The 7,088-nt window shown below is 41.3% G+C and overlaps 1 long non-coding RNA gene across 1 annotated transcript; it reads left to right on the forward strand.

Annotated features, from left to right (window-relative positions):
• The first annotated feature begins 3,912 nt into the window (after nucleotides 1–3,912).
• On the forward strand, nucleotides 3,913–6,784 carry LOC145000101 (uncharacterized). The gene is made up of 3 exons (XR_013661118.1): nucleotides 3,913–4,020; nucleotides 4,908–4,970; nucleotides 6,649–6,784. It is a non-coding gene; the product is annotated as an uncharacterized LOC145000101 (long non-coding RNA).
• The last annotated feature ends 304 nt before the right edge of the window (nucleotides 6,785–7,088 follow it).

Raw genomic sequence — 7,088 nt, forward strand, 5'->3', positions numbered from 1 at the left:
TGATTGATATTATTCTAATGAAAAAACATAAATAATCAACCAAAATAAATAATAGTAGATACACGAAGAAATAGAGATTTACGTTCTTCCACTATCGAGGTAATAATATATGTCACCACGAGAAGATATATTTTATCATAAAATCAACGTCGAGCAATTTGGAAACACCAAACCTAAATGGTAATATTCCTAAGGGGTAATGCTACCAATCACTTGCTCGCCCGACATGATTACGAAGTGTTTCCTAAACTCACCAACTCCAAACAAGATGATAATATATGTCACCACGAGAAGAAGATATATTTTAACATATACTTTAAAATGTTTTAAAAAAATAAGTGAGGTTTTAAGAAGTTTTGACTTATTTAACCATCAAAGTATTAAAATTGACTTGATTTAGCCACTAGATCTAATCATGCTAATTAAGAATAATATGAAGTTCATAGTCTAATTTAGGATGTCACGAATATATGAGAATCCGGTAACCAGCTAAATGAGGCTGTAAGTGGTAAAACAAGTCAAAACTCAGATTTTAGGATCCAATTTATCGTGATAAGATCTTGAGTGGCTAAATCAAATCAATTTTCATACTTCGATGACCAAATAAATCAAAGTTTTTTATTTTTTTTTAATAATGGATGTTAGAATGAAAAAACATGTATGACTAATGTTTATAAGTAAAATTCTTTTTGAATAAAGAGGCATTTAGAGGATTGTGAGGGGCCTAAAGGGAAGGGGTAAGAGTGTATGGGCAAGTGCCAAATACATTTAATACGACTCAAGGCTATCACCTCCTAATTTGACAAATGTACTTAACCTATTCAAGTCCCCAATCTAGTCTCTACGTCAACATGAAAATAAACACCACATGTGTGTCTGATTTGATATCACCTTATTATCGAGCCATAAATACTATACAGTATAATGGATAAATAGTAAATTAGTAATAGGAGGTGCTAGGAGGAAGAGAACGAAAACGTAATGTGCATAAAATAAAATTTGAGTACGTTTTAATGTCATCTTCTCGATTTAACTAATTTGGAGGCTGAAGCTATTTAGTTCTTATCAACATGCAAATAAATAACCAGTTGTATGCCCTAATTAAAGTCATAACTTTATCGAGTTAAATATACACCAGTGATATAGCCATGGGGTGGCTAATCATCACTAGGTAGGGTTATTCATTATAGATATACAAACACCTGACACTGTTAACTATATATATATATATATATATATATATATATATATATATATATATATATATATATATATATATATATATATATATATATATATATATATATACAGAGAGAGAGAGAGAGAGAGAGATAGAGAGAGAGAGAGAGCAGAAATGGAAAAAGAATGTAGGAATGATTCTCAGCCACTCATTTATTTTTGCTGCAAAAGCCTCCGTCCTACCAGCAGAAATGGAAAAAGAATAAACATGTGTTTTCCAACAAAACATGTTTCCTTAAACTGTAACGCCCGCGTTTCCAGGCTAGGCATTATCATTGATGTAATACTCTAGGTTAACCATTGTAACTCTTTTTGAAGTATTAATGATGAAATATTTGAATATTATGTGAAGTATGTGTTTATTTTCTTAATTATTATAATTTAATGAATTAAGAATAAAATAAGCGTCAAATTTGAAGTGTGAGATAAGCCCGATATCTTTGCATAAAGATATAGTGGTCGAAACAAGGATTCCGAAGATATAAAGAATGCCGAAATCTGAGTTATAACGAAGAAATTATGACCTGTCGAAGTTTCGCGACAGAACCGACAACGCTAAATGACGTAAAAAGTGAAATTTACATTAGAGCAATATTTAGCCTTAGTGATCTTAACGAAAATTGTAGAGTTCGTTAAACCGAGAGCGTGCATAAAAAGAACGCCCACATCTGACTTCGTATGAGAAGTTATGATTTTTCGAAGTTTCAACTTAGCAGTATGCAGCCTGAATACTCGATTTGAGATCGAGCGGTTTTTAGCCAAAATAATCCAAATGAGAATCGGAGATATCATCGATAGTAGAGAAACGATAAAAAGATAGGCAAAAACGGACGTCGGATGAAGACGTTATGAATTTATAACGGAGTTTTCCTGTCCCGGCCTACTAAAAATAAATAATAAAAATAAAGTCAAAATTAGCCGACAAAGTCTAAACGAAAGTTGTAGAGCGTAGTCTCACCTACGTGTGGATAATATCTGAAGGGGTGAGGATTCACCGTTCCGATCAACACTACGCCCAGCGTAATGCTGTACGCCTAGCGTACCACTCGAGTGCTCCGGGTTCGTAAGCGATGACGTCGAAGCTCCGATGACTCAAGCAGTGACGACTTCGGAGGAGTACGCCCCGCGTATGGTAGTACGCTCAACGTACTGCGAGGCCTTAGCCTCCTATAAAAGGGCATGCGAGGGCAGCCTTATTCTTTTGCTAAATTCTTCCTTTCTCTCTAGTTTTTGACTCGACTTGCGTGCCATTTATACCCTGAAGCCCCGATATTATTCTCGATCCCCAAAGTAAGTTCCGAAGCCCCGAAGATCCCGAGAAGTGCGACTCCTGAGCCAAAGCTCTGCCCGCGAGGAGTCCGATTTTTGTGAAGATCTTCCAGTTCTGCTGAAGAATACTACTTCTATAAGCCGTAGTGTTGTCCGATCATCTTCTGATCAAGTGAGTGTGTGGTTACTTTCTTCTAACGCATAATTATAAAGTATTTTATACGAAATACGTGTTATGTGTATATTTTGTGTTATATGTGTGAATGTATATTCACTTTCTTCTATCTCATAGATATGATTTATTCTCTATGAAATACATGTTATGTGTATGTGTCTCATCTGTTGTTTGGAATATGTATTGAATGAGAATGCTATACAGGTTTTAAACTATGTATAAAAATATATATTTTTATCTACTAATATGTCGGGTAGAACATGGGTAGATAGTTGTGTGATAAACAAATGAGATGCCTCGATGTTGTTTTTGATTCAGTCATCTAGCGGAGTTTAGATGACGACCACAAACTTTTCTAGACAGTCCTGTGGAACGCTAGCAGGTTCGCCACCTGTAGGTGTTAAATGAACTTGGGTGTTCATTCGCTGTACTCTATCCTCCTCATGATTGCCTTATTTGACATATATTGCCGGAAAACCCCCGAATGCATGTGTTGTCGCCCCGATGAAATATTCTAAGACTAGGTCCCTTGTGTTAGTTGTTTTAGGGTGTAAAGTGAGAATAACGGGAATGGGTAATTGGGTTATTGTTGGTTGGTGGAATTAAATTAAATTATTTATTGTGGGTTGAAAACCCTATACGGTCACCAGGCTCCCAAGCCTGACCCACTCAGTTTTATTTGTATTACAGGAAGTGGCGCAAGGGCATAAGATGGATGAATCATCAAGTTGTTTTATTTACAAGTCTGTATATGTATATATTTGTTGAATGACTTGTAATGTTATCGTTTATGCTTTATTGTCTGTATCGGAACATGACATCCCGAGTTTTGATTATATAAGGAAAATACATTTCTTTTATGAAATGCTTTGGTAAATATTATTTTATCACATTTTATTTTTGGACACAAATTCCGCAACTCTTTCAAATCAAAATGATTTTGTAGCACCTGGTTTCCGGTATGTGAATTTTATTTGAGCATTGCCCTATTTTAGCCTTGGACTCGGCGAGTCATAAGGTCCGACTCGCCGAGTAGGGATGAGACTCAGGACACGTTTAAGTGGGCGACTCGGCGAGTCCATATCCTGGACTCGGCGAGTCACCGCTGCTGGATGAAACCCTAAGTTTCAAGGGTTTGCACCCTATTTAAACCCTCATTCCGCCCCAACTCGTCCCCATTCACCCCCAGGACTCCCCCAACATCGTTTTCCCTTATTTCCTTGAGAGATTGAAGTGTTCTTGGTGTGTTCTTGAAGGTTTTGAGGAGAAAGAGGAGTAGATCAAGAAGAGGAGAAGGAGATCAGCCATCTTTGTGTCATTTCAACATTTTCCTTGAGGTATATCTCGTTTTTCCCCTGTTTCTATGCTTAAGATCCCATTTGAGACACTCTTGAGCAATTCTTCAAGCTTGTTTGTGCTTAATGTTTCGTAATAAGTGGATTAACCTTTAGATCTAGGCAAGATTGAGCTCCAGGAGCTCAGATCTGTTAGCTTTATGGCCCCATGTGGCTTGTTCATCCTAGATCTACCCTTTTGAGGCATTTTGCACCCTAAAATCCACATTAGTGAATATCCACACGTAAAGTTGGAAACTTTACGTGTGATTTGTGTCCTAGAAGTCCAGATCTATGAATGGCATGGACAGAAATCGAGTAAATCGGTGTATTTGGTGGATGCATGGCGGCGACTCGGCGAGTCGTATTGGCGACTCGGCGAGTTTGGTCGCGAGTCACCGATTTGGTCCCTTCATGATGTATCGAGTTGAGCCGTGAGTCACAGAGGGTGACTCGGTGAGTTGGGAGCTGAACTCACCCATGTTAGGACTCGGCGAGTCAATGCCCTGACTCGGCGAGTCCAAGGCAATCTTCATAGATCAAGAACAGACTCGGCGAGTTGTTCATACAACTCGGCGAGTCTTAGCATAAAGTGTTCTTCGGATGAAGATGAACTCGACGAGTTGTTCATACAACTCGGCGAGTAGGATGAAGGAGTTGAATGACAGTTAGAAGATGAACTCATCGAGTCATAGCCCAACTCGACGAGTAGAACCAGGGACCCAGGACAATAGTTTGCTAGGGACTCGGCGAGTGGAGATCCACTCGGCGAGTCGGGTCAACTGAGAGTTGACTCTAGCATTGGCTTAGAGCTAGACCGGGGGTAAAATGATCATTTTACCTAAAGGATAGTTAGCAGTGTTTGATTGAGTATGTTGTGGGAATTGCAGCCGGAGGACTCCCGGAGCAGCAGCAGTCAGTTAGTTCCCGATCAGTTCAGCAACTACTTTGAGGTGAGTTACCTTCCAGTAGCGGTGGGTCTAAGGCCACAATGCCGGCCCACCAGTAGGAGACGTATGAAAGATGATTGTCTTTGTGAAATCATCTAGGTTTGCTATTACCTGTTATGTTATATGCTATTTTGTTAGGACCGCCGGGTAGTCAGACACCCCAGAATTATCTGACTGTATGTGATGGTATGCTTGTATGTTGGTCTGTTTATGCGATAGAGGTAGCGGGAGGGGACCAGTCCCCGAGGATCGGTTGTTAGGACCGATGGGTAGTCAGCACCCCAGAATGTCTTGACACGGGTAAGACGGCACCCCAGAATGGCCGCATGGGTAGGTCGGCACCCCAGAATGGCCGTACCGGGTAGTCAGGCACCCCAGAATAGCCTGGCAGTACGTATGTTATGTGTTTGTGTGGTATGTGGTACGTTGGGGGAACTCACTAAGCTTTGTGCTTACGTTTACAGTTTTGTTTTCAGGTACCTCTGCACTGAAGGGGAAGGAGCCGGCGCGGTAGCGGCACGTCATACACACACTCTTCGGTTTCCGCATTTACGAGATTTACTGGGATTGTACTCTGATATTTTGATGGGATGTATGGTTTGACCTTTTGGAACATGGTTGCGATGTGTTATGGTGTGATCAAACAATGTTTTTATTTATTAATGTTTTCTAAAGTAATATTTTAAAATGAAATTTTCGGACGTAAAAATTGGGTCGTTACAAGTTGGTAACAGAGCCCTGGTTTGAGGGATTCGGACACGCCTTCGGGAGTGTTTGGACTCAAATCGAGGGATTGAAAGATTTTCCAAAGGAAATGGTTCTTTAAAACCCGGAAAAGAGTCATAAGAAAGAGCAAAGTGTGTGACGTGCGCGACCGGCCGAGCTCAAGTAAGTATTCCCCATAGTACCCATACAAGTTTATGTTCTGTTTATCAGCTTACTTAGAACTGCATGCTAGAATAGGTTAAGGATCTAGGAGTGATGCCTTATGTGCCTGCTTATGTGTTACAGCTTTATGAATATTGCATGCTAGAATTGAGTAGACAGTAGTAGGATAGCCTGTTTAGGTTATGCCTGATAGTATGAGCTTAGCATCCTATGTTAAGTGTCGTTTCTTGTTATAAGAATAGTTTTGGCTTGAGTCTGTTTTCCCTTATCCGAATGCTGCTTGCTTCGTGCTTGGTGGGATTCTGAGTAATGGGAATTAGCCACTAGGTAAACACGTCACACCACATGTAATCAGGGTTGAATAATCCCAAAGTATTGAAATTGGCCCTATTGCGCAGCTCTTGTTTGAGTCCAACCGTTGTAGGGACGGATCTTTTACTCGAAGGATTATCTAATCCTCATCACATGTGATGGTGTTTAGGTGGTGGCTAACTGGCATTATGAGGAGACCTACAACAGCTGAGGACCAGTCGTGTTGAACTTGAGTTTTCCCTAGGGCAAGCCTAGGATGAGAATAACAGAGAGTAGCAGTAGTAAAGGGGAGTTGGTGGAGTTGAGGAATTCCTCGGAGAAGGTACGGGTAGATGTGGAAGGTAGTATGGTCCCGTACTACTGAAAGCAGAGGATCCGTACCCGAGCCGAGGAAGGCCAAGACGAGACCAAGGAACCTGTAAGTAGTTGAGATCCCTCAGAAAGTAGCAGTACCACTAATGATTATTGTGATGTTTTGCAGAATGGTGGTACTTCGACCGAGACCGACAGATGGCGGGTCAGGAGAGGGGTCAGGTTCGGGATCAGGCATCGAGCCGATTGATGAGAGGCTACGTGAGTTCATCACGTCGGAGATCACTAGGGGCATCCTTGAGTCGACCCCCATCATCTTTGGGTCGATCAAGGAAGGGATCGTGGAGTTGATGGAGGATCGCCTACGGGCATTCAGGAGCGACTTGGCCTCTAGCCAGTCGGGATCTCGCACACTGTCCTTCAAGGACTTCAGGGGCAGTGGTGCGCCGGATTTCCATGGGGTGAAGGACCCCATTGTCGCCAGGCGGTGGATTGCGGATATTGAGTCCGCCCAGTTGACCAGCTTCTGCCCCGAGGGGTCGAAGGTGAGGTACGCAGCAAGGTGTTTACGGGACCGAGTCCGGGATTGGTGGGTGTCAGTGGGTGACT

This window comes from Lactuca saligna, chromosome 6 (assembly GCF_052625555.1).
Source record: "Lactuca saligna cultivar CGN05327 chromosome 6, ASM5262555v1, whole genome shotgun sequence".
NCBI lineage: Eukaryota > Viridiplantae > Streptophyta > Magnoliopsida > Asterales > Asteraceae > Lactuca > Lactuca saligna.